Source organism: Cricetulus griseus, unplaced genomic scaffold (genome assembly GCF_003668045.3).
Source record: "Cricetulus griseus strain 17A/GY unplaced genomic scaffold, alternate assembly CriGri-PICRH-1.0 unplaced_scaffold_2, whole genome shotgun sequence".
NCBI classification, from domain to species: Eukaryota; Metazoa; Chordata; class Mammalia; order Rodentia; family Cricetidae; genus Cricetulus; species Cricetulus griseus.
The window spans coordinates 7,359,975-7,377,537 of record NW_023276919.1 but is presented as its reverse complement, the minus strand read 5'-3'; the positions used below and the strand labels follow the sequence as shown (position 1 = coordinate 7,377,537).

Below are 17,563 nucleotides of genomic sequence, written 5' to 3'. Positions count from 1 at the left end.
CAGATCGTTGGTGTCAGATGACTCTGGGTTCATGGACTTTCTAAAGTTGGTATTCCATTGCTCAGTATTCAGATTCCATAGCGGGCATTCACTTTCCATGTAAACAAAAGATCAACACTGTTGTTCTGAAAGCCTGGGAGGTTCTCTCTATGTGAACTCGCTCCATGCCCATGCATGGGTGAATTGGAAACCACAGAGATCATTTTCAAGCACTGATCAGTGAAACATCCCTTCTAGTCGGTTTGTATAGGAAGGATGAGGTCCAACACCACATTCGCTGAGTCATTAGTGTTTTCAGCATTATACCTTCGGCAGTTTCTTCCCTCCTCTTTTAGGAATTCTGTCTCGACTTGAATGTTCAGGCATTTGTTCTGCCATTGTCCATGAGTTCATACTGAGTCTTAGTTCTGAGATCGGGGGTACCAATATTTCTTCGGACTCCCCCATGGGAAATACATCTCATGATTAAAGGATCCTTTCGGGTACTGTTATCATGGAAAAACTGTTAAAATGGTTTGGTGGATGAAAGTCATATTCCCTGAGATGTACATCAATGAACTAAAAATTGACAAGACATACATTACTGAATAAAATTTGAGTTTTCCATGGTAGCTTCCTCCAGGAAGGATTAAATTCCATTTCTTAGATTAGATAGAAAGATCATTGGTATGGAGGTACTTGGGTGCACAAAATTATGTCAGCAGCAGGAGAGAGTTCATGAGTCAGGGACAGCATTCCCCATGTGTATATTGGGAAACTCCACTGCACCTGGTATTCAGGTCTTCAGCCTACACTAAGCCTTGTTTTTTCTGTTTGTCTCTCTGTCTGTTTGACTGACTTTTCAGTCCCTAACTCTCCATCACTCACTGTCTCAGCTTCTGTGTATCTCTGTTTCTCAATGTCTCTGTCTGTCTGTATATATTTCATCACTCTGGTGGGCCTCTACAACTCTTCCTGTGTTCCTGCCCGCTACACTGAGCCTTTCTCTTGTCTGTCTGTCTGTATGTGTCTCTCTCAAAGTATATGGGACTTTCTTTCTGTCAGAGTACTGAAGAGCAAGCCAAACCACTCAAAATTGGAAAAATTAAGGTGCTTTTTTATTGTCCTAAAGATACTCTTCTCTTTTCAAAATGTGAATACTTTCAGCCATGCCGATTCTATCGTAAAGAGGCAGCTGATATGTCTCCAATTTATGCTTTTGGCAAACCCAAAGTATTCCTGTAGGTTCCTGGTAGCCGAATGGAACCCATGCAAATAGGTTCAAAGATGCACTCCAGAAAAATAGTATTCAGCCTCTCAATTATCCCAGGTTCCTTTCCTCCTCATCTGGGAGCTTTCCCTGGGAAAACCCTCCCTCATCTGACCATACAGCCCTCTGACACCAGGGCTTCCGAAATATTTTCTTTTCTAAACTTAACCACATCTCCTCCACTGCTGATATCTGAAGATGAATAGGAAACCCCACATTCTGGAAATCCATGGATAAATCAGCTACTCCAAGAAGTGGTAGGATACCACTATTCTCAAGTCCCCCAAAGGTGGTCAATTCCCCTTAATCAAAAGGAAGCAGTCTTGAGAACTCGACATATTTATTCCCTAGGTTGTCAGGTCTAACAGCCCAAATTTCAACAATCAGTGAAGGTGGAAATGAAAGTTCCTGGCATCCGGCACCTGTCCTAGACACCTTGAAGGGTCCACGTGCTCAGCCAGTACTCTGTTCAGTCCAGGGTTCCATGGGTACTAGGTCTGCAGGCAGGGTTAAAAGACCCTTTAAAAGACAGATACCAAACCACTCCTCGTGTCATATTTTCTCTCTGTCACCTCCAATTCCTTTCTGCTATGTGCTCTCTGCTCTTCCTCTGACCTTTTCATCTCTTCTCATGTCCGCCCCACTCACCATCTCCAACTCTGTTGGAAAATCTAAAGTTCATGGACATTCTATGGTTCCTTTAAGTTGCTCCGGGTTTTTGAATAAATAGTGAGATTTCCCCTTCCACATAAACAAATGACAAATGCTGGGGCTGTGAAAGCCATGGAGGCTCTCTCTCTGTGACCTCACTCTATACCCAGGCTCTGTTTAGCGGGGCACCACAGAGATCTTTTTCTGGGAATGACCGAATGGTGACACATCCCATTATTTCAGTGTGTTTCCCAAGAATGATGTATGCCAACCCATTTAATGAATCACGTGTGTGTTTCAGATTTACCCCTTTGGGAGTTTCTTTCCTCCATTCTTCAGACCCCCGTGTCTTCGCAACTATTTGGGCACTTTTTGTTCTGCAATTGTTGATGAGTTCAGGTTGCCTTTGTCTTTTGAGATGTTGGGTACCCACCCTCCTTCAGCCACCCCCATTGGAAGTACATTTTATGTTTAAGGGAATCTAGCAGTTACTGTTACTGTGGAAAAACATTTCAATACCTTTTTAGGAGGAATGTCATATACCCTAAGAAGTACATCAATGCACTAAGAAAATAAAAGGAATCATATTTATATAAGAAAGGTGAGTTTTCCATGGTTAGCTTCTTCCAGGAAGGATTAAATTCCATTTCTTAGTTTAGATTGAAAGATCATTGTGTTGCAAATACATGGGTGCATGAGATGATGGCAGTAGCTGGACAGAGTTCATTAGGCAGAGACAGCACCCTCCATGAGTATGCTGGGATCCTGCCCCTGGAAGGGATATGCACTTATCCTAGCTTACACTAAGCCTTGGCCTGTCTGTGAGTCTGCCTCTCTGTCATTTCATTCTCTAAAGTTCTCTCTATCACTCCCTGTCTCTGTCTCTCTCTATATGTCTCTACACCCTGGGTGGGAGTCTATAATTCTAAATGCTTTGCAATGTATTTGCCTCCTACACTAATACAAAGTCTCTATCTCCCTGTCTGGTCACTGGTCCTCTGTTTTTGCCTCTGCACCCTGGGTGAATACCTGAAGCTGTACTTGTTCTGGACAGGTCTCCACCTAAATTGAGCTTTTATCTGTCTATTTGTATGTGGAACTCTCTCTCTCTCTCTCTCTCTCTCTCTCTCTCTCTCTCTCTCTCTCTGTGTGTGTGTGTGTGTGTTTGTGTGTGTTTGTGTGTGTTTGTGTGTGTGTATATTTGTGTCTGTCTCTCTATCCGAGTACAGAATGGCAAAATTAAGTTTTTTTTTTATTGTTCGAAAGATGCCCTGCCCATTCCAAAATGAGAATGCTTTCAGCCAAGTTGTTTCTATCATAAAGAGGCAGCTGATTTGTCTCCAATTATATTTTTAAACCCAAAATATTCCTGTAAGTTCCAGGGAGCTGAATGGGAACCATGTAAACAGTTCCAAGGATGCTCTCAATATAAATAGTATTCAGCCACTCAATAATCCCAGATTCCATTCCTCCTCATCTGGGATCCCTCTCTCTCAGGAACCAAATGATGTCAGCAGTAGGACAGAGTTCATGAGACAGAGATAGCATCATCCTTGAGTATGAGAGGACCCACCCGTTGACCTGGTGTTCACTTATCTCAGCCTACTCTAAGCCATGGTTTGTCTGTGTGTCTGTCTGTTTGTCTGAATTTTCATTTCTAACTCGTTCTCACTTGCTGTCACTCTCTCTCTGTGTATGTCCCTTCACCCTGGTGGGCCGCCTGCTATAACTCTACCTGAATTGCATGGGAACTGCCTGCTATGTGAGCCCCCTCTGAAAGGTTCAGGAATTATGCTGGCCTTCCCCTGTTACCTGGTGGAATCCACTCAGGCAATACCCTGGTCAGCCCAAGGTTCCATGGGAAATAAGTCTGCACGCAGGTGCAGAGGACCCCTTTAAAAGATAAGTCCCTGCCCCTTTACGCTCTCTGTTTCTCTGTTTCTCTGTCTCTCTGTTCCTCTGTCCCGCTCTGTTCCTCTGTTCATCTGTCCCCCACTCTGTGCGCTCTCTCTCTCTCTCTCTCTCTCTCTCTCTCTCTCTCTCTCTCTCTCTGGTGACTGGCCATGGAAGTCAGCCATTTACCCCTGTTCCTTTTCTTAGTCTCCCCATTCTGCCGGGCCTTATAATAAACTTATAGTCAATATGTCTGTCTCAGCAATTTCTCTTTTCTTCTTTTTAAACAAAAGAATAACATTTTGGCACCCGGACGTGGAAAGTCTCTGCCCTTATACCTTCTGTGACCCGCTGGCGGGTGCGTGTTAGGCAAGGGTACCCTTACAACCCACTTCCATCTCCGCTTTTCCTGGTATTCTCTCCTGCCTGCACCCTCCTGAGATGCCGGAACTCAACTTGCCGCTTTTCCAACTAAGTATTTCTGGAACTCACTGATCTGCCTATTCGCTACAATCCGGTAAGATACCCAGACTGCTTCCATGGGGCAGACCCAGCACTGTTCACTCTGGGTCCATTTTTCGGTTTCGGGCCGGGTACTCTCAGACAGGGCAATCTGTGCACATTTTTTTGTCCTTGCCCACGGGAAATACATTTTTATGGGATCTTTCGGCTACTGGCAGCGAGTAGGTAAACGAGCGGAGTTCTGCCTCCCAGTGGGAACTTTCTTTCACCTGGGAATGTCCCTCAATGTTATGTTTGTTCTTTCTCTGACTATGTTTCCTATTGGTTGGCAATGTCTGCTTGAGATGCTCTGAGAGTTTTGTTTGTTCGCTGGTTTTCATTTTTCCACATGAATGAGGTTTGAAACTTTTCTGGCAATTGAAAATATGCTTACGGGGCTCGCCACCTCAACCACGTGGGCTAACCTGGGGGCTGCCATCTTGGTCATAACCATGTGACCTAGCTTAGGACTGCCCACTCAGTTCAGTGACTTGCACGGCAAGCACTGCCACCTGACATCTTGCTTTTTATTTCTTCTTTCACTGGTTGGGTGCATTTCCTGAAGGTCAGGCATGGGATCCCGCTCCATGCCTGTTTCTCTGCTTTTTTTGCTTTTTTGCTTTTTTCAGTTTGGACTGCTGGGTCCTTTTTCGGTTTCAGGACAGCTGTGTCCCCTTCGGGGCCAGGCCCCTGGCAACTCCCACGGGCAGACGTGCATCTGTAGAGGAGCTTTTTGCCACTTTTCCACTTGCCTCACCCATGGGAAATGCATAGAGGAACCTTTCTGGTTTCATCCAACAAGCAGGTAAACAGACAAAAGCAGCTTCCGGTTGCCGCCATTTTGGTCATGTGACCTACCTGTAGGCACGCTCAGCTCCAGCGTCCTTTGCCAGCAAACCTTTCTGCCAGTGAGATCTTTTTGCTTTTTATTTTATTTTTGTCTTTTTCTTATTATTTTATTTTTTGTCTTTTTCTTCCTTCACTGGCTCTGTTGTTCATGGCTTGTTTACTAAATACTGTGCCTTTCCAGGGCCCTCTGTTTAAGTTTAACCTGTCTCTTTAAATCTCCTGTCTGTTGCTACAATGTATGGATCAGAGATTACATTCTGATTCCCCCTTTACTGTTATCCAGTCCTACTTGTCTCTGTACCTGTAATTTAACTTTATACTTATCTAACTCTATATACAACTTAAATTAACTATACTAAGTCTCATATTTCTAAATTGCTATATATCTTTAAATGATGGTAAACATTTAAAGTCATGAAGGTCTAATTTAACTATACTTAAAATATAAGCTAAGTCTATACAACTTAAATTTAACCCATGTATCTTTAAATGATTAGAAAAGTTTAAAATCATAAAGGTCTATTCAAATTAACAAAATATTTATACCATTCAGTCTATCCTGTAAGCCATTTACAAAGGTAAAGCTTTTATTACAAAAAGGGATTTTTCTCTAAATAAAGGCAAACTTAACTGCTAAGATACTAAGCAGACAGCCCTCAAATTCTCAGAGATCTAGAGAATATGGCATTTAAAATGTTTTGTTAAAAAGCTTTTTATAACAGAGAGATAGGCCAGCTGCTGGCCCCACCCCATTTCCTCCAAGAAGACTGATGGGCACTGAAGAAGCTTCATCTCGAGTCAGTGACAATGCTGGTCACTGAGCAACCCTGCCCTTCACCTCAACTGGTACAAAGTATTCCAGACCATGGACAAGAGGACAACGGAATCGACTTTCCCGGCGTTGCTTGGGCCAACGGTAGGTGAGTATTCCCAAAGTCTCTAATCCACAGGTCACAAGTTATCAGCAAGAAGGCAGGTGTCCTGCAGCCCACTACTATGGATGGAGGACCTTGGGGGTGGCTGTCCATGCAGCCTGCTGGCAAGTCTCTGTTATTCTTTAATCATTGATTCAGGTAAAATCTTATCCTCCTCAAGAACTCTGATGCTTTTGACGACTGGTAGTCTTGCCAGCTTAAAGCAAAACAGATTCCAGTAACAGGTATTTTAGGGTTTATCTAAGTAAAGATAGGAAAGTCTAAGATGCATGAAAGTCTGAGAATGTAGTTACAAAGGCCTGAGGATAAAAAGGCTTAAATGATGATAATGAGTTGAGACATTAAAAAGAATAAAAAATGTTCCTGATTTCTCTATTTCTCATGCTACTGTTCATAGTCTACAATACCACTATAGGATCATAACTACAAGGTCAAGGTTAAGATACTTTTCATTGTCAAAAAAAATCTGTCTATTTTAAAATGGTAATACTTTCAGCCAAATTGCTTCCAACATAAATATGCTCCTAACATGTCTAATACTTATGTTTCCACAAACTCTAAGGATTCTTGTAAGTTCCAGGGAGCCGAATCAGATCCAAACAGGTCAGGTTCACGCGAGGTAGTATTCAATCTTTCCCTGGTCCCAAATTCCCTTCACTCATCTTGGGACTCCTCGGGAACCCCTCCCTCATCTTACAATCTTCCCCTCAAGTGACAGGACCTAAGAAAAATTTTTTTTCTAAACTTAACCTTGTCCTCTGCTCTGTCAACACCTTGCCAGGTCTAAGAGGCGCCAGGGAGTTCCATACAGCCTGGACTAAAAATGAAACAACCAGCTTCCCCAGGACATGGCAGCACCCCAACCTTCTCGGGTCCCCCAAAGATGGTCAACGCCCCCCACGTCAGCAGGAAGCAGTCTTAAGAATTCGACGCCCTTATTCCTTAACCTGCCATGTCTAAACACCCCACCTTTTTTTAATAATAAGTAGAGGTGGGAATGAAAGGTTCAGGCATTATGCTGGCCTGCCCCTGTTACCTGGTGGAATCCACTCAGGCAATACCCTGGTCAGCCCAAGGTTCCATGGGAAAGAAGTCTGCACAAAGGTGCAGAGGACCCCATTAAAAGATAAGACCCTGCCCCTTTATGCTTTCTGTTTCTCTGTTTCTCTGTCTCTCTGTTCCTCTGTCCCGCTCTGTTCCTCTCTTCCTCTGTCCCCCACTCTGTGCGCTCTCTCTCTCTCTCTCTCACTCTCTCTCTCTCTCTCTCTCTGGCGACCGGCCATGGCGGTCAGCCATTTACCCCTGTTCCTCTTCTTAGTCTCCCCATTCTGCCGGGCCTTATAATAAACTTATAGTCAATATGTCTGTCTCAGCCCCTGAATGTAATTTCCATTAGTATAAATTTTTATGAATATGACATTCTCATTAAAAGCTAAAAATGTGTTTTCATTTGTGTTTCCCTGATGGCAAAGAATGTAGAGCACTTTTTCATATGTCTTTCAGCCATTTTAGATTCCTCTATTGAGAATTATTTATTTAGTTCTGTAACCCATTTTATTTTTCTGCATATTTTATTTCAATTACAAACAAGATTGTTTTACATGACAATCGCAGTTCCCTCCCCTCCCCTCCTCCCCCACCCTCCCCAAATAAAACCATAAGTATCACATATTTTTTCTGCTCCCCCTTGATGGTGAGGCCTTCCATACGGTGTCATACGGGTCTGTCGTATCATTTGCGATAGGGCCTAGGCCCACCCCTGTGTGTCTTGGCTCACGGAGTATTCCTTTATGTGGAATGGGCTCCCAAAGTCCACACCTATGCTAGGGATAAGTACTGAACTACTACAGGAGGTCCGGTAGATTTCCAATGTTTCCTTACTGAAACCCATGTTCCTGGGTTGTAGATCAGTCCCATGTTGGTATCCCAGCTATCAGACTGGGGACCAAGAGCTCCCTGATGTTCAGGGCAGCTGTTTCTGTGGGTTTCACCAGTCTGGTCTGGACCCCTTTGTTCTTCACTCGTCCTACTCTGCAACTGGATTCCATATCAGTTCACTGATTAGTTGTGTGTGTCTGCTTCTACTTCCACCAGTTGCTGGATGAGGGCTATCAGTCAGCACATAAGTCAGCCATCAATCTCATTACCAGGGGAGGGCATTTAAGGCAGCCTCTCCTCTGTTGCTTAGATTGTTAGCTCGTGTGATTTTTGTAGATCTACAGACATTTCCCTAGTTTCTGATTTCTCTGTAAACCCTCTATTATGGTATCTCCATTCTTGTTATCTTCTATTCTTTCCCTGACTCAAACTTTCTGCTCCCTCATGTAGTCTTCACCCCTCGTCTTCTCCTCTTCTCATTCTCCAAGCTCCCTCCCCCCTATTCCCATGAACCAATGTGCTCAGGTTATATTGACCCTTTCCTCTTCCTCAGGGGACCATGTATGTTTCACTAAAGGTTCTCCTTGTTTACTAGCTTCTCTGGCAGTGTGGATTGTAGGCCTGCAATCCTTTAGTCTGTGTCTAAAATCCAAATACGTGTGAGGACATACCAAGTTTGTCTTTTTGTGATTGGATTACCTCACTCAGAATGGTTTCTTTAGTTCCATCCATTTTCCTGCAAACTTCAAGATTCCATTGTTTTTTTTTCTTCTGAGTAGTACTTCATTGTGTAAATGTACCAGATTTTCTCTATGCATTCTGCAGTTGAGGGGCATCTAGGCTGCTTCCAGTTTGTTTCTACCTCTAACAAATAATGTGCTGCTATGAGCATCGTTGAACAGATGTCCTTATTGTATGAATGTGCTTCTTTTGGGTATACACACAAGAGTGGAATTGCTGGACCTTGTGGTAGACTGATTCCTAGTTTCTTGAGGAATTGCTGTACAGATTTCCAAAGTGGCTGTATGAGTTGGCACTCTCACCATCAATGGAGGAGTGTTCCCCTATTTCCACACCCTCTCCAGCATAAACTGCCATAGGTGTTTTTGATTTTGGCCATTCTGACATTAGTAAGTTGGTATCTCAGAGTTGTTTTGTTTTGTATTTCCCTGATGGCTAAGGATGTTGAACACTTTCTTATGCGTGTTTCAGTCATTTTAGATTGCTCTATTGAGATTTGTCTATTTAGTTCTGCATCTCACTTTTTAATTGGATTGTTTGGTGTTTTGGAGACTAGCTTCTTGAGTTCTTTGTATATTTTGGAGATCAGCCCTCTGTCAGTTTTGGGGTTGGTGAGTATCTTTTCCCAGTCTGTGGGCTGCCGTTTTGTCTTGCTGAGTGTGTCCTTTGCCTTACAGAAGGTTCTCAGTTTCAGGAGGTCCCATTTATCAATTGTTGGTCTCAGTGTCTATGCTACTGGTGTAATGTTCAGGAAGTGGTCTTCTGTGCCAATTAATTTAAGGGTATCTTCCATTTGTCTTCTAATAAGTTCATTGTGGCTGGATTTATGTTGATATCTTTGATCAATTTTGACTTAAGTTTTGTGCTTAACGACAGACTTGGATCTATATGCAGTCTTTACAATCCTGCATTCAGTTATGCCTTCACCATTTGTTAAAGATGTTCTTTTATTCTATCGTAAAATTTAGATTGTTTGTCAAAAATCAGTTGTTTGTGGGTATGTGGGTTAATATCAGTGTTTTCAACTATACTCCATTAATCTACCTGTCTTTTTTTTGTGCCAGTACCAAGCTGTTTTCTGGGCTACAGTACTGTAATAGAGCTTGAAGTCAGGGATGGTGATGCCTCCAGAAGTTCCTTTATTGTACAGGGTTGTTTTGGCTATCCTGGGTCTTTTGTTTCTCCATATAATGTTGACAGTTGTTCTTTCAAAGTCTGTGAAGAATTGTTTTGGGATTCTGATGGGGATTGCAATGAATCTGTAGATTGCTTTTGGCAAGATTGCCATTTTTACTATGTAGATCCTACCTATCCAAGACCATGGGAGATCTTTCCATTTTCTGATATCTTCTTTAATTTCTTTCTTTAGAGACTAAAAATTCTTGCGATACAGGTCTTTCAGATTTTTGGTTTGCATTACCCCAAGGTATTTTATGTTGTTTGTAGCAGTTGTAAAATGTGATGTTTCTCTCATTTCTTTCTCCAACAGTATGTCATCAGTATTTAGTAGGGCTAGAGCTTTTTTGAGTTAATCTTGTATCCTGACAGTTTGCTAAAGGTGTTTATCAGCTGTAGGAATTCCCTGGTAGAGTTTTTCAGGTCACTCATGTAGACTCACATATCATCTGCAAACAGTGAGAGTTTGCCTTCTTCCTTTCTCATTTGTATTCCCACGATCTCCTATTGTTGTCTCATTGCTCTACCTAGAACTTCAAGGGCAATATTGAAGAGGTATGGAGGGAGAGGACAGCCTTGTCTTGTCCCGGATTTTAGTGGAAATGCATTGAATTTCTCTCTATTTAATTTGATGTTGGCTGTGAGCTTGCTGTATATGCTTTTATTGTATTAAGGTATATTCCTATTATACCTTTTTTCTCCATGACCTTTATCATGAAGGGAATGTTGGATTTTGTCAAAGGGTTTTTTTGGCATCTATTGAAATGATCATGTCGTGTTTTTTTTTTCCTGAATCTGTTTATATGGTGGACTACATTAATGGATTTTTGTATGTTGAACCATCCTTGCAACACTGGGATGAAGCCTCCTTGATCATGGGGGATGATTTCTCTGATGTATTCTTGGGTTCCATTTGCCAGTATTTTATTGAGTATTTTTGCGTTAATGTTCATGAGGGATATTGGTCTGTAGTTCTCTTTCTTAGTTGTGTCTATTTGTCACTTGGTAATCAAGGTAAGTGAAGCCTCATGAAAATTGCTTGGCAATGACTCTTCTGCTTCTGTTGTGTGGAAAACTTTGAGGAGAAATAGTATTAGCTCTTCTTTGAATTTTTAGTATCATTCTATACTGAACCCAGATGGACCTGGCCTTTTTTTTGGTTGGAGAATTTTGATGACTACTTCTATTTCCTTCTAGATTATAGGTCTGTTTAAGTTGCCTATCTGTTCTTCTTTCAAGTTTGGTAAGTGATAGTGTCCAGAAAATTGTTGATTTCCTTTAAATTTTCCAATTTTGTGGAGTACAGGTTTTCAAAGTATGACCTGAGATTGTCTGTATTTTCTAAGTGTCCATTTTTATGTCCCCCTTTTTCATTCCTGATTTTATTGATTTGAATGTTCACTCTCTGCTGTTTAGTAAGTTTGGATAAAGGTTTGTCTATCTTGTTGATTTTCTCGAAGAACCAACTCTTCAATATATTGATTCTTTGTATTGTTCTCCTTGTTTCCATTTTATTAATTTCAGCCCTCAATTTGATTAATTCCTGGCATCTGCTCCTCGGGGTGTATTGGCTCCTTTGTGTTGTAATGCTTTCAGTTGTGTTTATATTCTCTAGTGTGATTATTCTCTTCTTTCTTAATGTGGTTAATTAGTGCTATAATCTTTCCTCTTATCACTGCTTTGAAAGTTTCACATGAGTTTGGGTATGTTGTGTCTGCATTCTCATTGAATTCTAGGAAATCTTTAATTTCTTCTTTTATTTCTTCCTGGGCCCAAGAGTTGTGCAATTGGGTGTTACTTAATTTCCATGATTTTGTAGATTTTCTGCAATTCACGCTGTTGTTGAATCCTAACTTTAAAGTATGGTGGTTTGATAAGATATAGGCGGTTTTTTCAATTTTTTGTACCTGTTGATGTTTGCTATGTTGCCAAGTATGTGTTCAGTTTTAGAGAAGGTTCTTTGTGGCACTGAGAAGAAGGTATATTGCTTTGTGATTGGATGGAATGTTCTATAAATACCTGTTAAGTCCAATTGGGCCAAAACTTCTGTTAGTTCCTTTGTTTCTTTGTTAAATTTTTGTCTGGTGTTCCTGTCCAGTGGTGAGAGTGGGGTGTTGAAGTCTCCCACTATATGTGTGTGTGGTTTAATGTTTGATTTGAGTTTTAGTAATGTTACTTTGCAAAGATTCATGCCTTTGTATTTGGGGTATAAATGTTCAGATTTGAGACTTCGTCCTGATGGATTTCTCCTGTGATGAGCTGGAAATGACCTTCTTCATCTCTTTTGACTGATTTTAGTTTAAAGTTCAATTTGTTGGATATTAGGATTGCTACCCCTGCTTGGTTTTTTGTGTCCATTTGATTGGAAAATCTTTTCCCAACGTTTAATTCTTAGGTACCATCTGTCTTTGAAGTTGAGGTGTGTTTCTTGTATGCAGCAGAAAGATGGATTCTGTCTTCTTATCCATTCTGCTAATCTGTGTCTTATTTTTCAACTTTTTTATTTCAAACTGAAACAAGATTGTTTTAGATGACAATCCCCTTTCCCTTCTCCCACCCGTCCTGCCCTACCTGCCCTCCCCAATTAAGGCCTTATCTGTCACATATCTTTCTGCTCCCCCTAGATGATGAGGCCTTCCATACGGTGTCATCAGAGGGTTTCGTTTCCTTTGGGTTAGGGCCTAGGCCCACCCCAGTAGTATTCCTCTATATGGACTGGGCTCCCAAAGTCCACACTAGGGATAAATACTGGGCTTCTACAGGAGGTCCCATAGATTTTTGATGTTTCCTCACAGAAACCCATGTTCCTGGGGTCTGGATCAGTTCCATGCTGGTATTCCATCTATCAGACTGGGGAGCAAGATTTCCCAGAAGTTCAGGTCAGCTGTTTCTGTGTGTTTCACCAGCATTTTCTGGACCTCTGTGCTCTTCACTTGTCCTTCTCTGCATCGGGGTTCCAGTTCTGATCCGTGATTAGTTATGGGTGTCTTCTTCTATTTCCACCAGCTGATGGATGAAGGCATATATGTCAATCATCAATCTCATTATCAGGGAAGGACATTTAAAGTAGCCTGTCCTCCGTTGCTGAGATAGTAGTTGGTGTCATCTTTGTAGATCTCCAGACATTTCCTTAGTTCCTGATTTCTCTGTAAACCAAAAATGTCTCCCTCTGTTATGATATCCCCATTCGTGTTATCGTGTATTCTTCCCCTGACTCATATTTTCTGCTCCCTCATGTCATCGGCATCACTCTTCCTCTTCCCTTCTCATTCTCCTAGCTCCCTCCCCCCTCTTCCCGTGCTTCCAATTGGCTCAGCAGATCTTGAACCTCTCCCCTTCTCCAGGGGACCGTGTATGTCTCTTTTAGGGACATCAATGTTTATTAACTTTTTTGGCAGTGTGGATTGTAGGCTCGAATCCTTACTCTATGTCTAAAATCCGCATATGAGTAAGTACATACCATGTTTATCGTTTTGCGTTTAGTTTACCTCGCTCAGAATGGTTTCCTCTAGATCCATCCATTTTCTTGCAAGTTTCAAGATTCCATTGTTTTTTTTTCCACTGAGTAGTACACCACTGTGTAAATGTACCGCATTTTATAAGCAAGTTAAGACCATTAATGTTGAAGTATATTAATGACCATTGGTTGTTCATTCTTGTTTTGTATTTGGCGGTAGTGGTGAAATTATGTGTGGCTGTTGGTAAACTAGGATTGTCTATTGCCTATATTTTTCTGGTTGTAGTTAAGTCCTTGGGTTGCGGTTTTCCTTATGGAACATTCTGTAGGGCTGGATTGGTGGATATGTGTTGTTTGAATCTGGTTTTTCTCGTGGAATATCTTGTTTTCTCGATCTATATTGATTGAAAGCTTTGCTGGGTATAGTAGTCTGGGCTGGCATACGTGGTCTCTTACTATAGGTAGAATATCTATCCAGGATGTTCTGGCTTTCAGATTTTCCATGGAAATGTCAGGTGTCATTCTGATAGGATTCCCTTTATATGTTACTTGTCCTTTTTCCTTTGCTGCTCTTAATGTTTTCTCTTTATTCGGTATGTTTGGTGTTTTGATTACTAGGTGTTGAGGAGACATGTTTTTTGATTCAGTCTTTTTTGAAGACCTTTAGGCTTCTTGTACTTTCATTTGCTTGTCTTTCTTTAGGTTGGGGAAGTTTTCTCCTATGATTTTGTTGAATATTCTTTCTTTGCCTTTGAGTTAGATTTCTTCAACTTCTTCTATACCTAGTATTCTTAGGTTTGGTCTTTTCAGGGTATCACATATTTCTTGGATATTTTGTGTTAGGGATGTGTTGAACTTGAGATTTTCTTTCTGTACCCCAGTTTTTAATTGGATTTTTTTTGGTGCTTTGGAACCCAGCTTCCTGTGTTCTTTGTGAATTATGTAGATCATTCCTCTGTCAGGTATGGGCTTGGTGAATATCTTTTCCCATTCCATGGGCTGCGTTTTTGTATTGCTGAGTGTGTTTTTGCCTTACAAATGCTTCTGGTTTTATAGGGGAAAATAGAGAAAGCAAATTAAGAGATACAATCACAGAGGGAGCCAGTATGAGTTTAAAGAGGAATGAGGCACAAGAAAATGTCTGGAGAGCTACAAGGATAACACTAACTAATCATCTAAGCACCAGTAGAGATACTACCTTAAATGCCCTCTCATGATAATGAGATTGATGACTAACTTATATGCCATCCTATAGCCTTCATCCTGCAACTGATGGAAACATAAGCAGATACCCACAACTAAACAGTGAACTGAACTAAAATCCAGTTACAGAGGAGGTTTCATGAGTAAATTGGTCAAGATCAGGCTTGTAAAACCAAAATACCCAGCTGATTTGAACAGGGGGAATGATCACTGGGATACCAGCATGGAACTGAATCAGATCCCATGAATGTGTGTGTCAGTGAGGAGGCCTGAGAAATCTATATGGCCCCTTGTTGTAGATCAGAACTTAACAATAGCAAAGCAATGGAGTTTGGGAACCCATGCCACATAGGATGATGCTCTCTCAGTCTAGACTGCAGGCAAAGGCCTAGGCATTATCTCAAAGGATATGACAGACCCTGAAGTCCCACCCGAGAGGAAGACTTCAATCTTGCTGGGGAGCAGAAATCTTATGGGATAGATGGCATTGTAGTGGGGGGCAAAGGAGTTGGGGAGGGAGAGGGGACTGGGATTGACATGTAAAACAATGTTGCTTCTAATTACAATAAATATATAGGAAAACAAGCTAAAAAGTACAACAACTAATGTACCAAAATGTATGAGTGAAACACCAGGAATCTTAAACCTTCCTAATAGTTACAAGAAACTTTGGGTTGTCTCCATTTGGGAACTGCAGCATATGGGATGTATCTAAGAGGTTATCAATCAGCTGGAATGGTATATTGATGGGTTTACTTACCTGTGTACTGGACTGAAGCCATTGTAGGTTACTGTGGGGCATCAGAAGTAAAAATATTTATACCTGAGATAGACTTGTGCCTCCTGTCTAAGTCCAGGAGGATATGAGAGGTCATGGGTGATTATGTTTGGTTAAGTACTTGACAATATAAGAGATTGTGACAGACAGATCATAAGTGTTTCCTGGCAAGTGTGACAGAAATCTCACTGCCCATATCATGGGCCCAAGAAACAGAGAGCATCTGAGACGCAGTTTTTACTTGGGGATCTTAATATCTTAAGGCATGTACCCATGTGCTACTTTTAATATCACCATCCAATGGAGTAGATCCTCCACATGAGCCTATGACAAAAGGTCTGGGCATTTTGAAGCAACTGGAACTACTAACCCACATGAGGCTACCTACTCTCACTAAATATTGTCTGTGAAGGACCTGCTCCAAGTCATTTATTAGTAGATTTTTCTCTTAAGAAGTAAAAACCTATTGGGTATTCTTTATTAGGTCTGTACCCCAAGTTTAATTGGATTATTTGGTGTTTTTTTCAGGAATGTACAAATGTCTTGTTTGTTTGTTTGTTTTTCAAGACAGGGTTTCTCTTTGGATAGCTTTGGAGACTATCCTGGCACTCACTCCGGAGTCCAGGCTGGCCTCGAACTCACAGAGATCTGCCTGCCTCTGCCTCGCAAGTGCTAGGATTAAAGGCATGTGTGTGCATTCCAAGGTCCTTCTCTTCTTTAGGAATTTCAGTCACTACAGCTTCTGCTGAAGTTAGCAAGGAGGCCACCCCAGCAGCATCTACTAAAGCAGTTCTTACAACCTAGAAAAAAAATGTTTATAAAATGATTAATGAAAACACACACCATAGAACAAGCCATCCAATGTTTAAGAATTGCTGACTCATTTACCTTTGTTGGATTAATGATTCCTTTTTCTACCATGTTCACAAAAATCTCTGGGCATAGCCTAATAACCAACTCCCTAGGAACCCTGCAGAATTTTCTCAACTCTCAAAGATTATTCAACACCTGCATTCTCAGCAATTGTCACTGCAGGAATTTTGAGTGCTCTTTTAATAATTTCTATACCTATTTTCTGATCTTCATTTGAAGGCTTTAAGGAATCCAAGGCTGGGATGCATGGAGGCAGAGCACAGCTAAGTCCTAAAACAATGCCCTTTTCAACAGCTGCTCTTGTAGCATTGAGAGCATCTGTAACTCTGTCTTTCTTCTCCTTCACTTCAACATCCCTTGTTCCTCCAACCTTAAACACAGCTGCACCATCTGAAAGTTTAGCAAGTGTTTGTTTAGCTTTTCCTTTTCATATTCACTTGTTGTGATGTCTAGCTGCTTAGTGATTTCTTGAATGCGTTTCTCAATTTGAGTTTAGTCATCAGTTCCTTTCAAAAGCATGGCATCATCTTTGGGGACAATGACCTCTCCAAATTTTCCTAAATCATGACCTTGAACATCATCAATATTTAGTTTTAGCCCCTGTTCTCCAAATTGCTCACCACCAGTAGCAATAGCCGTATCTTTAAGCTTATTCTTCCTATTGTCCCCAAAACCTGGAGCTTTAACTGCTACGACCTGAAGACCAGCTTTTAGCCTGTTCAAAACCAGTGTGCTTAGAGCTTCTCCATCAACATCTTCAGCAAATATCACCATTTGTTTCCTATGAGCAGTAATGGACTGGACAATAGAAATTTTCTTTTCACTCAACAGAACATAGGCATCTTGGAATTCACATTTTTGACTTATTGATGTCTGAGAAATACATCTTCTTTCAAACTTCATGCCTCCAATAATTTCTAATTCATCATTCAGGGTATTTCTATCCTTCAGTGTGATGACGCCTTTCCCTCCAACATGTTTCATTGCATCAGATATGATGTTTCCAATGTCTATGTGTCCATTTGCAGAAATTGTAGCAACCTGAGAAATTTCTTCATGGGTTGTCACATGTTTAGATTGTTTTGTTAGTTCAGCAATTACAGCATCAACAGCCAACATCACACTTCTCCAGATTTCTACTGGATTAGCCCTTTGCTGATCTTCTCAAAGCCTTCGTTGGCAATAGAACGTGCCAGAACAGTAGCAGTGGTAGTGCCATCCCAGCCTCTTCATTTGAGTTATTGGCAACAACTTGAACAAGTTTAGCTCTGATATTTTTTGTATGTATCCTTTAGATCAATTGCCTTTGTAAAAATGACCCCATCTTTTGTTACTTTGGGACTTCCTCAACTCTGTTCAATAATCACTGTTCTTCCCTT

General features: G+C 41.2%; 1 pseudogene; it reads right to left on the bottom strand.

Annotated features, from left to right (window-relative positions):
- Window positions 1–17,563, bottom strand: part of LOC113838184 — a 40,032-nt pseudogene that overhangs the window by 17,174 nt on the left and 5,295 nt on the right.